Source organism: Rhodnius prolixus, unplaced genomic scaffold (genome assembly GCF_049639745.1).
Source record: "Rhodnius prolixus isolate KJV_2025 unplaced genomic scaffold, Rpr scaffold_4, whole genome shotgun sequence".
NCBI classification, from domain to species: Eukaryota; Metazoa; Arthropoda; class Insecta; order Hemiptera; family Reduviidae; genus Rhodnius; species Rhodnius prolixus.
Window position 1 is genome coordinate 42712525 of NW_027411614.1, and position 20329 is coordinate 42732853.

Below are 20329 nucleotides of genomic sequence, written 5' to 3' on the forward strand. Positions count from 1 at the left end.
GTATACAGCATTGTGGAGAGGGAGTGAATATCTCCAATAATCGCCTTCGTTGATGTCCTGCAGTTTCTTTAGAAGACATGTTTGGAAAATCCAGTGAGGGCATTGCCCTTACCTTACTGGCAACTCGTGGTCTTCTCTATTCTTGGGGAGATTGATTCCCTTAACGTGGAACATTCTTAGAGTATACAGCATTGTGGAGAGGGAGTGAATATCTCCAATAATCGCCTTCGTTGATCTCCTGCAGTTTCTTTAGAAGTCATGTTTGGAAAATCCAGTGAGGGCATTGCCCTTACCTTACTGGCAACTCGTGGTCTTCTCTATTCTTGGGGAGATTGATTCCCTTAACGTGGAACATTCTTAGAGTATACAGCATTGTGGAGAGGGAGTGAATATCTCCAATAATCGCCTTCGTTGATGTCCTGCAGTTTCTTTAGAAGTCATGTTTGGAAAATCCAGTGAGGGCATTGCCCTTACCTTACTGGCAACTCGTGGTCTTCTCTATTCTTGGGGAGATTGATTCCCTTAACGTGGAACATTCTTAGAGTATACAGCATTGTGGAGAGGGAGTGAATATCTCCAATAATCGCCTTCGTTGATCTCCTGCAGTTTCTTTAGAAGTCATGTTTGGAAAATCCAGTGAGGGCATTGCCCTTACCTTACTGGCAACTCGTGGTCTTCTCTATTCTTGGGGAGATTGATTCCCTTAACGTGGAACATTCTTAGAGTATACAGCATTGTGGAGAGGGAGTGAATATCTCCAATAATCGCCTTCGTTGATGTCCTGCAGTTTCTTTAGAAGACATGTTTGGAAAATCCAGTGAGGGCATTGCCCTTACCTTACTGGCAACTCGTGGTCTTCTCTATTCTTGGGGAGATTGATTCCCTTAACGTGGAACATTCTTAGAGTATACAGCATTGTGGAGAGGGAGTGAATATCTCCAATAATCGCCTTCGTGGGCATATTAGGAAAGGAATGTATGAGGAAAGGGAGTGTTTATCCTGACTTCCACTATCACTCATTCACCAAGAATTTTCTCGTCCTGAGTAGGTTGCAATTAACAGTTTAGTGAGGGTGTGCTGATCGAGCATACTCCTGGAGGTATCCTACTTGCAAAAATAGGAATGATGGATAAAACTTAAAGGCAATATTTGATTACGAAGTTGGAGTGTATCACTCTCTTGGTGCCTCAGCTTCTCTACTGGGCTTAGTGGATGTGAATCTGAAGTCAGCTCTGGAGTTTTTTATTTTGAATCGGGAGGTAGAGCCAATTTAAGTTGGGGTCCGGCGCCGATCAGGAGATCCTTTGTGACAAAAAGGCCTTTTAATGAGAAACCAACTTGTAACTAGCTTGTAATCTTGACCCAGATCAGTTCAAATGCCATTACGATTTTCAGGACACGATGAACTTCAGAAATCAGGTGTCTAAAGTGCGTCCAGCTCCTGAGTAAGCAGAAAATGGTTTTTACAACCTGACTTTTTCAATAGCCTAGTTTGAGATATTTTAGATGCAGAGGGTCTCCGGAACCGATGTTCTGATTGAATCGAAAGAAAATCAGAATGACCTTCAAATTGCATTTTAGCTTTTCCAATACAAATAATGATGCAAATATTTATCCATGTCGTCACAGCCTTTCAGCCACATGATTGGTTAATAATACTTCTTCATAATTCTGTTTTATGCAATCTCCTCGACATGTAATTCTAAGGACCATTACTCCACTCAAATTAACATTGTACTGAGCATACTGAGAACTGATGTCATACTTCTGTTTGTGATTACAAAGTATATCAGTTTGCTCTGGCGATTAATACAGAAATCAGCACGTCTTTCATTTCGTCTATTTAACGCTTTGCCCAACACTACCTACCTGTTCACTGTTTAGGCAGTTTTTCAAAAGGAAATGCACAAAACTTTTTGTCACTAAACAGAAATAATTTGAAAGGAAAATTACCCAATAGATGGCATCATCCTGCCGCGAGCCATGTTCTTACCGTTGTTAGATACTACTCCTGGAGTATATTGGTCTATAGTCTTGTTCTTGGCCAGCTGGTGACGCACACAATAACACTATTACCACTTTCATAATCCCCTATTTATTTCTCTTTGAATTATCTTCTTAAATAACAGCTAGAATTACAGACGTGATGTTATTTCTTCTTAGCAGAAGCAAAAAAAAAGTAATTTTCCTTCTATTACGATTACGTTGAACGTATTAATTCAAGAGCTATTTATTACCTAATAGATTGCCTACAAATTTTTAGCACCTCTATAGTTGTAAATTGAAAAAAGTAACCTCTACTTAGAAATTATACTAAATATTAGCTTTTTTTAATTACAAATTTAAGCAATTCAAATGAGTCATCAAGGCGACTCCAGCTGATGGAACAATCTTGGTTTCCTTTCTTGTTCGACCCTAAGTTTTGACTCTAAGTTCCGAACGGATCCTGTGACGAACTTCCTGTACTTTAAGAACATCTAGGTTTTACATACACCTGAGCTTTTACTTTCACGCTACTTATTCATTTTCGATCTGGAGGATGCTTCGAAATTTTTGGGGCGTAAATCAAATCTCGAAATTTTTATCAAAATAACGCAATTCTCTTATTTTTCAGCTGTAATAAAATAAAAAAAGATCAATCTGTTTAAGTGGTCATAACTTGATTACGTCATAATTAGCACTCCTCTCCGGATCATTAAATTTAAATAAATACATTACGCAAACAAACAATGCGTCCCCCACCCCCCCTAGTTTTATGATATAATTAAAAATTGTATCAATGAAACAATTAATTCTTTCGTCACTAACTTTTGACGTAATACAAACGTCACTATGTCTAACTGGTAAAAGAATAATGATCATTCATATGCTTGAATTTGTTAAACCATTCTTCAGCTCGTAATTTCAGAAACGAACGAAAAAGCTGATATTTTATTACAATTGATATCATTAAAGTAATTTTACCCCCATTAAATTTTCATTAATATCATTTAAAATTTATTAGATGTAACAATCCCTTTTGCTGGCCATTTTTATATACAAAATATTTACAAAATAAGAGGTTGCAACTCAGCATTAAATCCTAATTTGAGATCTCTTCGATCTACAGTTTTTTAAAAAAAACTTCTAACAGATAAGGAGGAGAAATATGTCTGTCTCCTAAAAACTCCTGGTAATCAAAAACTGTCCAATAGGATCATAATACGAAAGGAGTAGAAGCTCCTTATGGATAATTGATCCATGATTATGATCTAATCAAGAATAGTTGTCCGAAATTATTCATAGTTATCAAAATAAGTATAATTACTGACGGCTGATGAAGTTAAACAATGTTAATAGTTAACTATACATACATATGTACATAATTAACTTACTTCCCTCTAATTTCCATAGTCTAATTATTATTAAATTTGCGACCTGCTATACTTTAAGTATAAACGTAATCCCAAATTTTACCAAAACATTGGTTACGTGATTTTTAATAATTAATAGCCACTAATTATATTTGGGTAAATATTTAATTATTTAACTTGGCAATAAAAATAAATAATTTTCCCTCTATTTGGTGGAAAAAATTAAAAAAGAAATTGTTGAAGGCCAAAAACTTTTTGTTTTCTTCCTTATTTAATACTCCATAATTAATATTAATATGTTAATTATCTATAAGGCTGTGACTTGAATGTAAGAGGCCCAGCTCATGTGAATGGTTTTATTTTTTAACTTCTTATTAATATTAAAAATGTTTAACTGACAATGTTTGTTCTTTATTAATGATTTTTATTATTAATTAGCGTTTTTATTGCTGTTAATTAATTGTATAAAGATAGAGAAGTTAAATATTAATTAATCTATTAAAGCGAATGTTCTGCGAATGTAAGAATTAATTGCGAAATTTTGTCTTTGAGTATTGGTCAAAAGATTACCTTACTAGGTGAATTTGTATTAGTTAGAAAATAAATTTAGTAGTAAAGTATGTGCGTCTGCCTCCCTCCGCCCGTCTACGACGCGTAATAGGTAGTTGGGCGTTAAACCTCGCCTGGCAAAAAAATAGGCGCTTACTTAACTCTACTTTGCTAGGTAAGGAAAGTGTTGCGATAATGCCCAAATTGAGTTTTCCTCCAAGTCTTAAGCTCATCTGAGACAGTAAAAAAAAAAAAGTGTTCATTTTACTTTATTTTAAGAAAATGGTTTGTGAGTTCGTCTTTACTTAGTAAATAACTCAAAAAACGAAAAATTGCCGGAAGTTGACACTTAATATTTCGATTTAGACCCACCGGAAGGCTTAACTGTTATTTAGTGATCAAAATTCCTCAGCCGGAAATAGATTTTACTGAATTGATTTTGTACAAAGGTTAATTCATAAAAAACTAAGTTATTTGTTTTAAACTTTATCAAAGGACACATTTCAAAACCGGCAAATCTTTGCTCTCCAACCTGTTATTTCGTAGTAAGTTGATATAACCGTGTTATCCTTTCTCTTAACTTCGGCATACCTCCCTCTAATTAACATCAATTTGAAATTTACCATTAAAATGATTGATTAATATTTTCTCAGTCCGTCTATGCTAACGATAGCCCCATAAAAATGTTATTTTTTTTAAAAAACGATTTCCCAGAAATAAATCGATCAACTTTAACATTATACGGGGTTACACAATATCAGTTGAATGATTATCTGTTCTTTTAAGTCCATATTAGTGTGTGCTTTTACTATAACTCTCATGTGAATGCTATATGTGCATCATAATACTTTCATCATTGCGTCAACACAGAAAGAAGCAATCTTTTAATAAGCACGTAGGTTTTTCTTAAAAAATATTTATTCAACCAATCGATTTGTAATATCGATTTTGTCCTCTTCTTTAGGTCTCTCTCTCACTCACTCTCTCTTTAGATAGTAAATGTCAGGGAAAGATAGAAACTTTAAAAGTCCATCTAATGCTCACTTTATATGAACATCCAATAAAGCACTTCTATGTTGTAATAAGGGAGAAATAAAAATAGAAATAAAAAGTTCACCTGATGTTTACGTACATCTTCGTAATATATTTAGTAATTGCAGCGGTAAGTTGTGCTGCTGCCATTTTTGCACGAATAATATATTCATTACTGAATGCAGATAAGTAACGGTTGTATAACATCATTAAAGCAGTGTTGCCATTAAGCTAAACCACAGCCATAATAATAATCTCTTCATCTTCCATATCTTAAATGTGGTTATATTAGCATTTCATTTCCTTCATTACAAATAAAGAAAAAAACTTTTATTTCACTGAGTTCAGTCTAAATCTTAATCTGAACTTCCATGGCTTTTTTTAAACTAAAGTGTCCACACACACATATTGCTCCAGCTTGAAGGATTGTCCCTTGAGATAACAACGTTTTAATCCAGGAATGTGAGAAAGCTACCCCAATTCATGGACTTTTCAGGACACTTACTGTGTTCATGCTAGTAGAACCCTGGGCTTAACATATAATTAAATGTAGGACTTCATTGACTTACAAAAAGTGGATAGTGTCTTGAAACCATCTTTAATAATGACATAATTTGCAAATTGGCACAGGAAACAGTGACGGGCGAAAGGAGCTTGCACTATATATATATACAGGGTGGTCCATTTAAAACGCACCAATCGCTAATAACTTTTTGAAGTAAACTATATTTTTTTTTTGGGTCTAGTTTCCAAATTTTTTACCCCCGATGCTGTATCTTCATTTTTGGCGGAGTTACGGTCAAAAAACCGATTATGGGGATTTACGGGGATTACATAAGGACCAATGGTTTTGACAATGATTATGAAAAGTACATAAAAAACTGTGAAAAATAACGTTAATCCCGTTTCGATATCCCTAATATTAGTCGAGATATTTAAGATCAAAGTTACTATTTTATCTTATTCGTGATCGGTTTTCGATATTAATTTTCCTCCAGAAATACACGTTTTTGGAGGTCCTCTGACTGTAAAAAATGTTATTTGTGACGCTAAGAACAAAAATAATAGTAATTGAAGATTTTAAAACATGTAGTATAGTGTAATAGTTGTGAGTGAATCAGGATAAATTTGTTTTATCATCAAATAAAAGCAATCATCACTTCATTTTAAATGTACCCCGTATGCAAGACTTCTTGACCTATGATTACGGAAAGAATATCTTGCCAGGGAGGAGTGGGTGTTGGCCTAGTGGTCATGAGCGTGGCTTTGTAAGTGGGAGATCCCCAGTTCGAATCCCGAGGGTGCGGACATTCAGAATACTTAATACATCATAACACTTTTTTAAATAAAATGTAGTCAAACGTGGGATTCGAATTACCAACACTAGACCAACACCCTGGCAAGATATTCTTACAGTAATCATAGGTTAAGAAGTCTTGCATTTTTCACAGTTTTTTATGTAGTTTTCATAATCATTGTCAAAACTAGTGGTCCTTATGGAACCCCAATCGGGTTTTTGGCCACCAAAAATGAAGATACAGCATCGGGGGTAGAAAATATGAAAACTAAATAAAAAAAAACATATAGTTTACTTCGTACGTTTTTTTCAAAATTCCGCTTTCCTAAAAAGTTATTAGCGATTGGTGCGTTTTAAATGGATCACCCTGTATATGTAGACAACCTGTTGGAGGTCATGACCAGAAATTGTTAAAAATATCTAATGTGTTCAGTCACCTAAAGTAGTAAATTCTCGCACTGGTTAACCTTTCTCTCCACTAAATTGTGGACACCATTTTGGATATTTTTTGCAATATCGACAATCCCATAATTTTATTACAATAATTATTAATTCAATAATTAGATAGATAGCAATTATCACTAATAATAATAAATAATAGAAAATTACTTACTGGTAATGAGATCAGTTTGGTAATTTGTAGGTTTAAGGTGGTCTATTTAGGTAATAGTTTTTAGTTTTGATTATATCCCAGTGTCCATGTTTTGGTACCGTCATGAAGGGGCTTTTATCTTTTTACACATCCTTAATTGAGTGCTGAAACAATACAAAATATTTTAATTACTATTTATAGTTAGTAGGCTATTACATTGGCTGGTAATAAAATTGAAAAATAGCAACAGTAAAAAATATCATTTAAAGTTAGTGAAGATATCTGGTTGTAATTTAGACCGACATTCAAAGAAATCACGACATCCTCACTAGATAGATTGATTCGTGCGCATCTTTGGTTCTCGATTGCGTCATAGAATTGGAAACGTCACTTCAAGCGGTAGCGGTATAGAAATAAAAACAGTTCCAAAGAAGAAATAGTTTTCAATCTAATTCTATATCTAGCCAAGATTCATTACTTCTTTGTGTAACAGCAGCCAGCTGTGAGCTATTATTTCCCAACCGTCTAACATGAAAATTAACTTCTAACTAATATTAAGTTGACCTAATTTCTGCTTTGTTTTTTTCAAATAGAAAATAATCTCAAATAAAAGGGTAAATATAATGTTTACCAATGGTTATAAACATAACCTCACTCTTGCCAACATATTATTTATTTTAGCTTTTTTTTTTTTATTTTATTTCAAATAACCTTTTACTTAAAAATGTTATTTTTGAAATGATGTAAACATTAATTTGTTGCAATAATATTTTATTACCACTTTACCTAGTCTAGCTAATAAACATTCAAAGTGGTAATCTTTGGAATCTTGAGATGACCCCCTCTCTACTGGTACATACTGTTAACAGACGTTCTCTCTCCCTCTAGAAAGTATTTCTTTTAATTAACTACATCTTCACCAAGGTTGAACTCTACGGCCCCATTCAATTAATGCTATTAACTAATAGTTTAGAACGATGGCCAATTATTACTTTTTATCTTAAAAATTAGCAAAAGGGTGAGATCTTCATTGGGAAATGGCAGATCTGGGTTATAGAGGATTGAAAGTGTAGTCGACCTTCTTTTTTTTCCGGCTCTCGTGATCTCTGAGTTCCATGATGGGCGATTGAGTCTGCAGATAATTACGTTTAATCAGTTTTTTAATGTTCGTGCATCTACAAGACAGTTTAGGAAGTCCTCAACAAATGCTGGTTAGCAGCAAAGCTGATAGACAAAATCCTGGTTTTCGTATTGGATAAGACCAATAAGAGATGTGGGAATTCAACATTAACTTTCAGTCATATCTGCCGGGCAAATTGGAAGTATGAGATTTTAATATTTGGATAACAGACTCAAAGATGGCCATCAATTGTTTCAAAGATATTACCAAGTAGGGGATGGCAGGGTTATCTGGATCCCTATGTTCGGATCCAAAGAGATAGTGGCGGTGATGATTGAACATGCTTCTGTAGATAGTCATCTGAAAATCATTTGGAAGAGGTACCAACGTATCAATACATAGAGGCTCGAGTTACTCGCGTTTTAGCGATCCTAATAATAGTAATAATATGAGCTAGTTTGGCGCCGGAAATGAGGTTGTTTTTTCGTTAAAAGAAAACTAGACATTGCAATTTTAATGAATGGATGTTGCCCTTTCGGTGGACGGATTTCTTAGCGCCGGAAGCTAGAACGGCCACAAAACGAAATATTAGAATAGAATAGAAAATAAATTTATTATTCTGGGACAATTGTCCCCTAAGAATAAATACAGGTACAAATAGAGGCCTTAATAGTTTGGCCTGTGATTAAACAGAAAATAAATAAATAAATAAGTATTTACAAAAAGTGAAAATAAAAATAACAGCAGAAATTAAGGAAATAATTTAAAACAATTAGAATTTTGGAGGAAGCTGAATAGAAAGGAGATAACTGAATAGACGGGATTTAAAGATAGATAGGGTAGGAGCATGGCGGACAGATGATGGTAAGGAGTTCCAGAGAGAGGTAGCACGTATTAGGAAGGACTTGTCAAAGGATGTGGTACGTTGAGAGGGAATATAGAGATCGGATGAGCGAGATCTGGTATTACGGGAATGTATCGAGGATTTAAACTTAAGGAGTTGAAAAATATAGGAAAGCCTTTGAGACTGGATGACTTGAAAAAGGAAAGAAGCCAAAAAATATTGGCGGCGATAGACAGGAAAATGTCTATTATGTCTGAACTTTCTTGCAAATTTTCATTTATAAAAATTTATCGCCTTCATAGATACTCAAAAGTTAAATATTTCCGGCGGGAATTTGATCAAAAGAAGATAAATATATTTTTGGAAGCTCAATCTCTAAAACTTGACTTAATGCTGAAAAGATTTCAGAATAATTGAATTGATTGAATTTAAATACGACTTGATTTAATAACACCTAATAGCAACCGATAAAATAAAAGTGGAACACTTTTTATACTGTTCATTATTATTTTTATTACGGTTTTAAACAATAAAGTAGTTTCAGTAGTTACCGCTAATGACGTCATTGAGTAATAGTTTCAGTAGTTACCGCTAATGACGCCATTGAGTAATAGTTTCAGTGAGAAATTTTGGTTATTGGTGCAAGTAATGTACCTAATAAAATGTACTCAGATATTGTGGTCCTATTGTTATATAACCATAAATGGTGTATTGGTCCATCGTAAACTGAACAGTTCATGCAAAGGTCATATCTATTTCTTCCGCCTAGTATTTTTACTGATTTTTGGTTTTAAAGGGTCAAGTAGTATGATTGTTAGGATTTAGTATATTATATAAGGATCATTTATACTTCATTATTACTGTCGCAAGTATTGTCCATGCAGATTGCGTAAGTAAGCATAGAGGTGTTTGCAAGCTAGTAGTGAACTAATTGTGGTCAGGGAATGGCGGTATCAGTGTTTACTCCAGAGCTTTTAACTTTCAGTTACACCTTCCTCCTCTTAAGGAGCAGTACTGCGTTCATGCTGATTTCCATTGGTGACTTTTCTTTCATCAGGAACATCCATTTTGGGTTTCTCGGCCAATCTCAAAAGTGGTTTTTTCATAAATTGGCGTGTGAACATCACTCTGGCTCAAAAGTTACAAAAAATTCAGGATTTTCATTGGCCACTCCTATAGGACTAGGCAGGAAAGTTAGCAATCCGGAAGCTAGCGATCTACCGTCACTTTGCCTTTTTATTTAGTAGAAGTGGTGGCCTCCATAGACAAGAAAGACCTTGTGCATGCTACCAGTTCTCGTCAGTATTTATAAGTCTTCACACACCAACCTTAAAAAGACCACGCTATTTAATATTCTGTATTACCGCCTGAGATAATTGTAGCCAGCCTACTTAGGCGTTATCCCTATAACACCTTGCCTTTCACTGATTGCCTATTTTGGCAAATCTTCATTTCTCCAAATATTTCTGTCTGATTTAAGAGCTTTAAAATGCTACCGAAGCTATTTTCAAAATATATTAAATTCCTCTTCTAAATTTTATAACTATAATTCCGGGTTTGTTCTTAGTATTTTAGAAGGCAGTGCCTATTTAGAACGATATAATTTAAATACTACTTTAACCAGCTGATCTAAATTCATTTCGAAAAAAATTGGGCAACAGATTTCCCTTTGTTTCGTAAAAGAAGTAACACAATTTAATTTTATGCTAATATCTGTTAGTTAATTAGCTGTAACAGCTTCCGACACAACCGGCCCATTTCATCATCACAGCATCCAGATACAATTTTGATATATTATAGGTCATATAGGAGAATGATTTATCCTTTATTACTCTTCGTATTTATTATTATAAATTAATTTTTTATTTGAATAAAATTAAAATTCAAAACTGCGAAAGCCAATGATTGAGCATTCGTTTATATAATATAGATGTTTTTTAAAAAGTTGATATATTGACAGGTTTTATGACATTTCATAGCAAATTATGATTGATATCTGTATAAATGGGAGTTGTATAGCAGGTAGATGTAGATGTTTTATGCAAAGATAGAACTGCCCACACTCAATGTATGTCCTAAAACGGAAATAATACTTCCCGTTTGTGCATGAATCCTCTCTCTCTCGCTCTAGCTCCATCGCTCTAGCTCTCTCATTTCTGTTATATAGCTTTCTGGATGTAGGAAAACAAACAACACTTTCACCATATAATCCACCACCTTTCACACTGAACGGAACACACTGCATAAATGTATAATGCAGGATTTGACAAAGAAGAAAGCCATGATGGTAACCTCCTCCATGTTGTGTATATTTAACATAATACGCACGGCACATTACGGTTTACCCTTTATATTACATCTATATACAAGAAACATGTAACTGGGGGGAGATTATGATGTTGGCTTTCACACTTATAATTGCTATCTAATGTCCATATCTTCTCGAGTAGTTTAGATACCCAAAAATGTTTGGCTGTCAGATGTTGAACTTTTCAATAGATCGTGAATACGTTCTAGGGTTAATCTTCTAACATGACATTCAATAATTGTGGCCTTATTAGCTCCAAAGTTCGAGGGTTCGCTATGCTTTGCGAAAAATAAAAGAGGTTTTCTTCTTGTAATGCTTCTTAATCAAGAGATCTGCTAGTCGAGACAACACATCTTGGGATTGGCGGCGAGATAAATGACTTCATGTTGAAGCCCGATACACAAATTACACTCGTGTATTTGCAATTGATAAATACACGTTTACACTAATTAATTTTGTACTATTTATGGATCACAAGAGCTTGGCTGAATACTGAGGTTCAAAGTTAGTATTGGCTAAGATAATTAGAAGGTTATTGGGACATCTTGGCTTTGTAAGGAAATGAGAGGGTCAACGCCTTAACCCTTCTGTAGGGAGTAAGCTTGTCTCGTTCAGAAAGAAAATAAATTCCACTAGTGACGAGTTTTTCCTTATAGGACTTCCAAAAAAAAAAAGCTAGTTCTGGAACATGAGGAAACTATGATGGAGATGGGAGGGAACTCCAATATATCTTTTGACTTATTGCGATGTAATTATCCAGGAAAGATTTTGATACCTGGGAAGTTGCTAGGTGCTGGAAAAGGATATACTCTCCCCTGGAACCTCTCGGCTGTGGTTTCTTGGAATCTTACTCGCAAAGGGGATGCTGTAGAGAGAGTGGGAGAGTCACATGGTACCAATACACAGATCTTGAGAGGTCGCAATTCTTCGCTGTTATACCCTATTAAAACAAAACTAGAGGATAATAAGAATTATAATCCTTATCTTGGTGCTTTGCGCACGGACTAGTTTAAAGTTTAATGGAGAGCTTGTAATGATAACATCTGACTGGATGGCAGGATCGACTTTGTATAACTGTAGAAGTGTGAATAACACTTCACTGAATTGGTTTACAACGTTTTTAAGAATTTCTTAAAACATGGCTTCACGATATTCTTTGAAACATCTCATGCAGGTTACGTACACTAGATCTAGAAGAACTTTTATTTGATCATTTTTCCAAGAAGTTCTTTTTAGGACAGTTCGAGCGCGCTTCCTTATATAGTTTAATTTCCGGGCAATGTTTTGCATATTGCATCGTGTTAGAAAGTAAACACGCATACATTTAGAAGTTGTAAGAAAATGAGATTTTTGTAAGAGACAATCGTTTGACTTTTTTATCTAATTTTCTGATTCCCACCACAATTCTTCATGATTCGGAGTGCTGACAGAGGCTTTAATAAATAGCAGAGGTTGAAATCATTTGATACTGGAGAGCACAGCTGGACCCATTTCGTTTTGAACAAGCCAGAAATTGGCTAATAAAGGGAGTTGCCAAAAGAGATGCCAAATTTATGTTTTATGACTTAAATATTTTGTTTATAAATGGACTAGTGCTTCATTCATATAAAAAAAATGAAAGAGTTACTCTAATAATGGATGAAAAATCTTTCTATAATTCGTAATTTGGAAACTGGGCTTATCATCCCTCCTAGATAAGGCCAAGAAAGAGAGAGAAGGTTGATATCTTTATCTCTCTTTATTGAATATACCTATAATATAGTTTCGATACAAAATTAGTGGTTTTAACACAAACCAGGCTGTTTCTTCACTACATTTTTATTATATTTAGTTAAATAATATTTAGATTTTGATTACTAAATATTGTTTTATGTAAGAATAATTGCGTAATATTAGCCAAAATATTTTTTTTAGAAATGGACAAGAAAACGCAGTAAAAACAAAAAATAAAAAAAGACTAAAATAACCGCATTCACAGTTTGGTAACTTCTAAGTTTATTTTGTGGGAGTTAGGTAACTATTTTGTTTTTTGCTTAAAGTGTTAATAATAACACAACATATAGTGGCTTTTTGGGCATCCATGTCCTAAGATGTGCTAACTATCCGCCCATAAAGAGGTAACCGCCTCCTCTGTCATATAGCCTAGTTGGCAAGTTCTTTTTTTTTAACATATCTGTTTGTCTGTGCGTGTACAGGAACATGTTCGTATGATAGTGTAACGTAACTATTTCCTTTTGGTTTCTTTTTATATTTGGGAAATTCGTAGCATTATTTTTTTTTCTTTTTCCCACTGCTCGCATGAAGAGGAAGTGTTTCATATTTTCCATTAAACTTCACTCACTGTAGGCTACTAAAAACGAAATTAATTTATAAAATTAACTGTCTTCCTTAACGTGACCCTTAAATTCACTAAGTAGTAAAACTGGTTTCTTTAATTTAAAGGAATAAATGGGTCCCAGCAGCCATGACCATGCCCCACCCCTTTACACTTACAATCAGAGTTCAGTATTCTTCAGCGTTCAAACTCCGTTCAGTATCACTTTTCTCTAAAATCACGGAACAGCTCTGAAAATCACGGAAAACACCTGGAAATGCTTGGACATTGCTGGCAATTGCCTAACTCTGTGTGGAGTTGGAGCAGTTTCTTAACAAAAAAAAACCCTTTCTACGAGGAACTGTGATGCTCTAAGAAGGTTCGCTAAGTCTTGGGTGGTTATCAAAGGGATAAAAGAGACAAATTATACTCTTTAACGTTCAGTAACCCAGTTAGCTATAATTCCAAGTCTTTGCAGAGAAATATTGTTTTTAGAAGCTTTACAGTTTTTGAAAATTATCAGATATCCTTAACTTGGAGCGATTTTCTTTGGATGAGTGGTCTTATCTGACGTCAGTAGGGAGATGATGTAATTTAGGCTTGCTAGATTTCCATTCTTGGAAAGAGTAGAAGTTTCCAGAAGTGCGAATTATCAACTACTATAATTTCCCCTTTAATTGATAGATCATTTCCCTTTTAAAGTAGTGGCTAATGGGGGGAAATTAGATTTCGAAGTTCCTGTTTTTCTTAACTAAATTTAACATTTGAGGCGTTTTCTCGTGAATTGTTACAAAATTCGACTACCTCCTCCTCCAACCTCTTCCAACTCTTGTGAAATTATCCAAATAATTCGGTGGTTATTAGTTGGGATAGTTAGCTCAATGGCGCGGGTGTAAACTCAGACGTGATGTGCTGGCTACTATTGGGTTCGATTTTCAAGATTGGCCTTGCGGTATTTATACCTATGATCTTAAACAGAGGTTGTATGTTCTGTCCCAAATACTGAGACCTTGAACTTTGTCTCGTATGAAGGCTGAATTTGCAGATATGTAGGTTTGTATATTTAATTATAACCCGCCTACAATCATGACCCTTGATCGCTAATTAAGACGTTAAGATTGCCAGTTTTGTAGTAAAAGTATTGAAATAATTGCTTTTGATGAATCCTCCATTAGATTGAGGCTGGTTGCAATTGTGAATCCTTTACCCTTCTACAAGATTTGATTGCGCCAACGTATTATATATTTTGAAATATTATGAATTATGTATTATTAACAAATCTATAATTTGGAGGGATGCAAAACGAAAATGCCTAGCCGGTCAACATACTACATCCAATGAAAATTTAACGTTTCAACTCTTTGAAACTTCGGAGGCGTGAACATCCTTACCACTTCCTTCCCCTTTATTATTTAATTCTAATATGGAATAAATTTTTCGTTAAAAAACAAAACCTTCAAACCGGATGTAGATTTAGTAAACTAAATGGAAAAATAACTTTCGAACTTCCCGATATATTTTCTTTCACAAAACCAAACACAGCCACACAATGTTAAGTGAGACAGAAACTTCGTAAACCAAACGAAAATTTGCAACCCGATCAGTATCACAGAACGGTTACAAGAAATAATATATTGTAACGGATAGAATTAATATCTATCATCAAATAGGTATTTGATGATAGATATTAGATTGCACAGGTGTGCATAATCAAATATTATGTCATTTAATTTCCGAATTCAAATAAAGTATATAAAAAAATAAATATCAGTTATAATAAAAGTAAATAATAAATCCTTGGTTACAACGACAACAATAATAATAATTATAATAATAGTAAAAACTGTAGCAGGAATCCCGTATACCTTGACAAGCACTCCCTAGATTGCCCCTTCTCCTTACGGGATAATTAGATCTGATATATCTACTGACATTGTAATATATTCTGGTAATAACTGACATTCTACTCTCGCACAATGTTCTCTAGAATTTTCTTTAGAATTGGAATTTTTACTGAATAATTTGTTGAACTTCCCGTTGATTAGTGAGTAACTGCGATTAGATGGTAACGGGTCACGATAATCGATCTATCAATACAAAGAGCATTTCTCAAAAGCAATTTCAAACCAATGTAAGAAATTTAAAAAAATAAAAATTTGCCGTGCAACAGAGTGTGAGTGAAAATAAATTCGTCAAGCTTACAGATTCTGCTTAGGCCACCTGTTGGCAACAGAGAGCATCTGAAGAAGCTGGAACTGGAACGCGATGGCACTTGAATATTCCGTGGAAAGGTGGAGAAGGAGACTCCAATCACTTTTTGACTCTCTGTAACGCTCCGGATGTCAGTGACTAAATGTTGTCGCGCTTTAATTAATTACGATATATATATATGTTGATTAGAGCTTTTTCTGGACTAGAGGACATTACATGAAAGCTCAGAATCTTCTGGTACTTCCGGAACAGACAGAAAATTTGACGCATTCACAATAATTTCATTTTACTAAGTAAGCGGAGGTTGCAAGAAAAAAATAATGTATAAATAAGAATGAAACAAAGCGAACCATCAAAAATTATACCTAAATAACACAATAATACGCCATGTTCACCTATTGCTGGCCGTTCACATACTACCTGCCCGTTTGTTATATTAAATGAATATTCTATTATTTTATAAGCGATAAGGTGTATTAAGTAATATGTTTTTTGCCCTATTTTACTATAAATATTATTGTCTTTTATTCTGACTAACTCTAAACATTTATTCACATTGCTATTTGTTTTTTTATTATTATAACAATTCTTTGTTCATTCATAATTCGTTTGTTTTATATCTGACGATGATTTTTATGCTGTAGATTCTACTAGATCAGGGGCCCCCAAACTTTTTACCCAGGGGGCCAGTTCACTGTCCCTCAAACCGTTGGAAGGCCGGACTATAAAACAAACTATTTTAAAGTAAAAAAAAAAAAAACAAAACGAGAACAAATAGAATATTCCAAATAAAGGAACAAGTAAATTTAAATCAACAAACTGCCCAGTATTTCTGTGGGAACTAAGGGCCTGCTTTTGGCTAATGAGATGGTCAATGTCCGGTTTAGTTATAGTGCTTTGCCTTTCTTCCTACTTCTGGCTGTTATTTTACACTGTTTTCGGAGCCGTGACGCGTCCGTCCCGCGGCATCGGAAGTAGTACTGTACATGAGCGACGCAGTGCTTTGCGGCACCACCACATACGAGGGTCGTTTGAAAAGTCCGTGCAAAAATAAAAACTACTTAATTTTTTGGGGTAAACCTTTTTTATTTTTCAACATAGTCTCCTTTTAGGCTTATACACTTCGTACAACGCTGCTCTAGTTTGTTGATCCCTTCCGAATAATAGGATTTGTCCAAGTCTGAAAAATAGCCATTCGTTTCTGCAATCACCTCCTCGTTTGAATAAAATCTTTTTCCCGCCAGCCATTTCTTCATATTGGGGAACAAATAGTAGTCCGAGGGAGCCAAGTCTGGAGAATAGGGGCGATGTGAAACGAGTTGGAACCCTATTTCCATTAATTTTGCGACCACAACTGCTGAGGTGTGAGCTGGTGCGTTGTCGTGATGGAAAAGGACTTTTTTGTGGGCCAATCGTGGGCGTTTTTCTTGCAGCTCGGTTTTCAAACGGTCCAATAACGATGAATAATATGCACCTGTAATAGTTTTACCCTTTTCCAGATAGTCGATGAGGATTATTCCTTGCGAATCCCAAAAGACAGTCGCCATAATCTTTCCGGCTGAAGGAACGGTCTTCGCCTTTTTTGGCGCAGATTCCTCCTTGGTAACCCATTGTTTAGATTGTTCTTTGGTCTCAGGAATGTAGTGATGTATCCATGTTTCATCCACAGTGACGAAACGACGCTTAAAGTCCTGCGGATTCTTCTGGAACAGCTGCAAACCGTCCTTGCAACACTTCACACGATTTCGTTTTTGGTCAAGCGTGAGCAATCGCGGCACCTATCTTGCGGATAGCTTTGTCATGTCCAAATGTTGATGCAAAATATTATGTACCCGTTCATTCGAGATGCCCACAGCACTAGCAATCTCACGCACCTTCACTCTCCTGTCATCCCTCACCATATCATGGATTTTATCAATGATTTCTGGAGTAGTAACCTCAACAGGGCGTCCAGAACGTTCAGCGTCACTTGTGCCCATATGGTGATTTATAAACTATAAATCGAAGGTGCAGAGTCACCATAATGTTTATCAAGCTTCTCTTTAGTCTCCTGAGGCGTTTTGCCTTTCATAAAGTAGTGTTTAATCAACACACGAAATTCTTTTTCGTCCATTTTTTGAAAATCACTCGACTTCCTCGATTCAAACGAATGCCAAACACAAAGAAATAGACCGATCTGGCTGAAACTTGGAGTGTGTTCTCCCAAGAGATGCTACTAACTAAACATAACCTCGATACGCGCCAGTGGTGCTATCTCTTTGACTTTGCACGGACTTTTCAAACGACCCTCGTATAGTGCTCCTCTCACTGACCACCAATGAAAGAGATGCCCCTTCCGGAAGGGCGGTGGGGACCAGATAAATGTCCTCACGGGGCCGCATTTGGCCCGCGGGCCGTAGTTTGGGGACCCCTGTACTAGATAGTTGAAAAGTTTTGATACCAATACTTATGTTTAAGAAAGACTGATGTCACTGTAAGTGACTTCGAAGCAAGTTTGTCAGAATAAATTAAGTAACACCTTAAAACATGCAAGACATTTTTCAAATTGTCAACTGCGCCTGCTTATCGTTGTTTCTCGTCAGCTAGGATCAATAACTAATAATATATCAATAATTAATTCTATTTAAGAGTTTTAAAAAAAAGAATAAAAATCTCTGCCCATTAAATAGATTACCTTAATTGTGTTGCGAAAAGAATAATTTAAAAACCTATTGTGAAAGAATACAACTTAATTTGCATAATTAAATTATTCTTGAGGAATATTCTGGAAGAATTCTGGAATAAAATAATACTGTTACAGGAGTTGAAGTCACTGCACCCATAGAATTGCTCTAAAATCAGCATTGGCTGAACAAGTCACAAACGAAACTCCAATCTTTAACATACTTTACGTGCAAGTTTAAAAGAATCGAACTTTGGCAAGTGCATAAAAAATTTTAAGGGGGGAACACGAAAAAGCTGCACTTGCAGGCGCATTTCCGGTGGACTCAAATTCTTTCATACCATAAACATTCTTACAGATATAAGGACTGTAGAATATCCTTAAAAGACATGTTACTGGATTGCCTAACTTTACCGCCTTACTAAGAAGGCCGCTTAAATTGATTTTTATGGGAGAAATCTTTCAAATAAAATGTTTTACTTGTAAATGGTTGCACAAAATGGTGTACCAACAAGTTTAAAGGGAATTTATGCGCAGCGGTTTTCGAGAAATGAAATAAAGGTATTCGATTTTTTTCCCCATATTTGAAATACCTTTACTCTTACTAATATTGTAATAGGAACGATCGATCTCTCCTCAGAAGTACCCTTATTCGAATTTCTTCACCATACAGCCAATTTTGTCAAAAACCTTTTTCAGTGTTCAAGGGGCATGATTTATTTTAATCGATAAATGAAAACCGAAAATAATAACTTTCCCTACCACCGGAAATTCTAGCGTTTAACACTTCCTGATTAAAGCTAATTGCCGAATTTTCCTTATATGCTGAAATTGTTACTAATAATGTTATTGGTCTAGACAAAATTAAGTGCTGATAGAGTTAAAACTTAGTATAGATAAGTGATCATGGTAGTATTAATAATGTTTGGCATAGATTTCAGCAGCTGAAAGTGACTAAGTTACTACAATAGCTTCCTTTTTGTGTTGTTTCAGGAGAGCTTTACGTCGAGCTATTTGATCAGGACCGGTAAGTGAATTTAATTCCTTGTTATTTTATTTATTTTTTAAGACATTAAATCAAGATTATGATTGGGTCCAAGACCACAGTTCATTCGCCGTCTCTAGGGGAAAAAATGGAATCCACCTACATAATCAATTTTTTCCAATTCTAAAGTAAAAAGTAAAAGTAAAGTAATCGCCTATTTTTTTTCAGGCGGGGCGTAACGTCTAACTACCTATTAGGTCAATTCTAAAGTGATTTAAGTAATTAAAATAGGAAATTAATATGAAAAGTAATTCATTTTAATTGCGCTGTGTATAAAAGGATCTGATAGGATAAGTGTTCCCTTCAAGGCTTAGCTAGCTAGACTCTTCTTCTGGGATCTTTTCTTCTTTGTGGATATCCCAATGATCGGAATCAACATTATTTGGTCACCTGCAGCACTCAGCTGAAGTAATTGCTGTGTGCAGTAGTTTGGGTTTAATGTGACGCAGGCAACTTTAAGGAGAGATAAGGATATCTCTCTCTCCCCCACCCTCTCTCTCTCTTACACACACCCGTGCCCCATTATCTAAGTTATCTTTTAAGGTGCCTTAAATGGAGTCTTGTGGTTTCATTCCAGTGAGGTATCTTCGTCGTGCCTTTACCTCGGTAAATAACCGTGCCTTGCATCTATACAGATCTATACTTTTCATGATAATAGATGAGTAACCATTTCTTGTACTTGGAAGGAAAACGCGTTCCAGTAAAGGGCTTTCAACAGAACACAACCCTTTATTTTTTAAATATTAAATCGGATGACATTAAACCGAATTAGATCTACCAATCTGCACCGCTAAATATTCGTATATTTAGCCAAATAGGGGTAAATTCTATTTTCAAGTAATCTCCTAGGTTCTCCCTTTACTAGCCCTTCCATGATGTGAAATCAAGCTAATTAGGAGTGGATATGTTTCTTGGTACATCTCACAGAATTCTTATAGTTAAGGAAAGAATAAAAATATTTCAATTTTATGTAAAATTATTGAAAACAATAATTGATTAATA

At 35.0% G+C, this 20329-nt stretch overlaps 1 protein-coding gene across 5 annotated transcripts in view; it reads right to left on the bottom strand.

Annotated features, from left to right (window-relative positions):
* Window positions 1-20329, bottom strand: part of sona (sol narae metalloprotease) — a 115883-nt gene that overhangs the window by 76879 nt on the left and 18675 nt on the right. For all 5 annotated transcript variants that reach the window (XM_074131180.1, XM_074131184.1, XM_074131182.1 and 2 more), the window contains exon 2: window positions 6845-6987. The gene's annotated coding sequence lies outside the window, so the exon portion shown is untranslated. The remainder of the gene's footprint in view (window positions 1-6844; window positions 6988-20329) is intronic.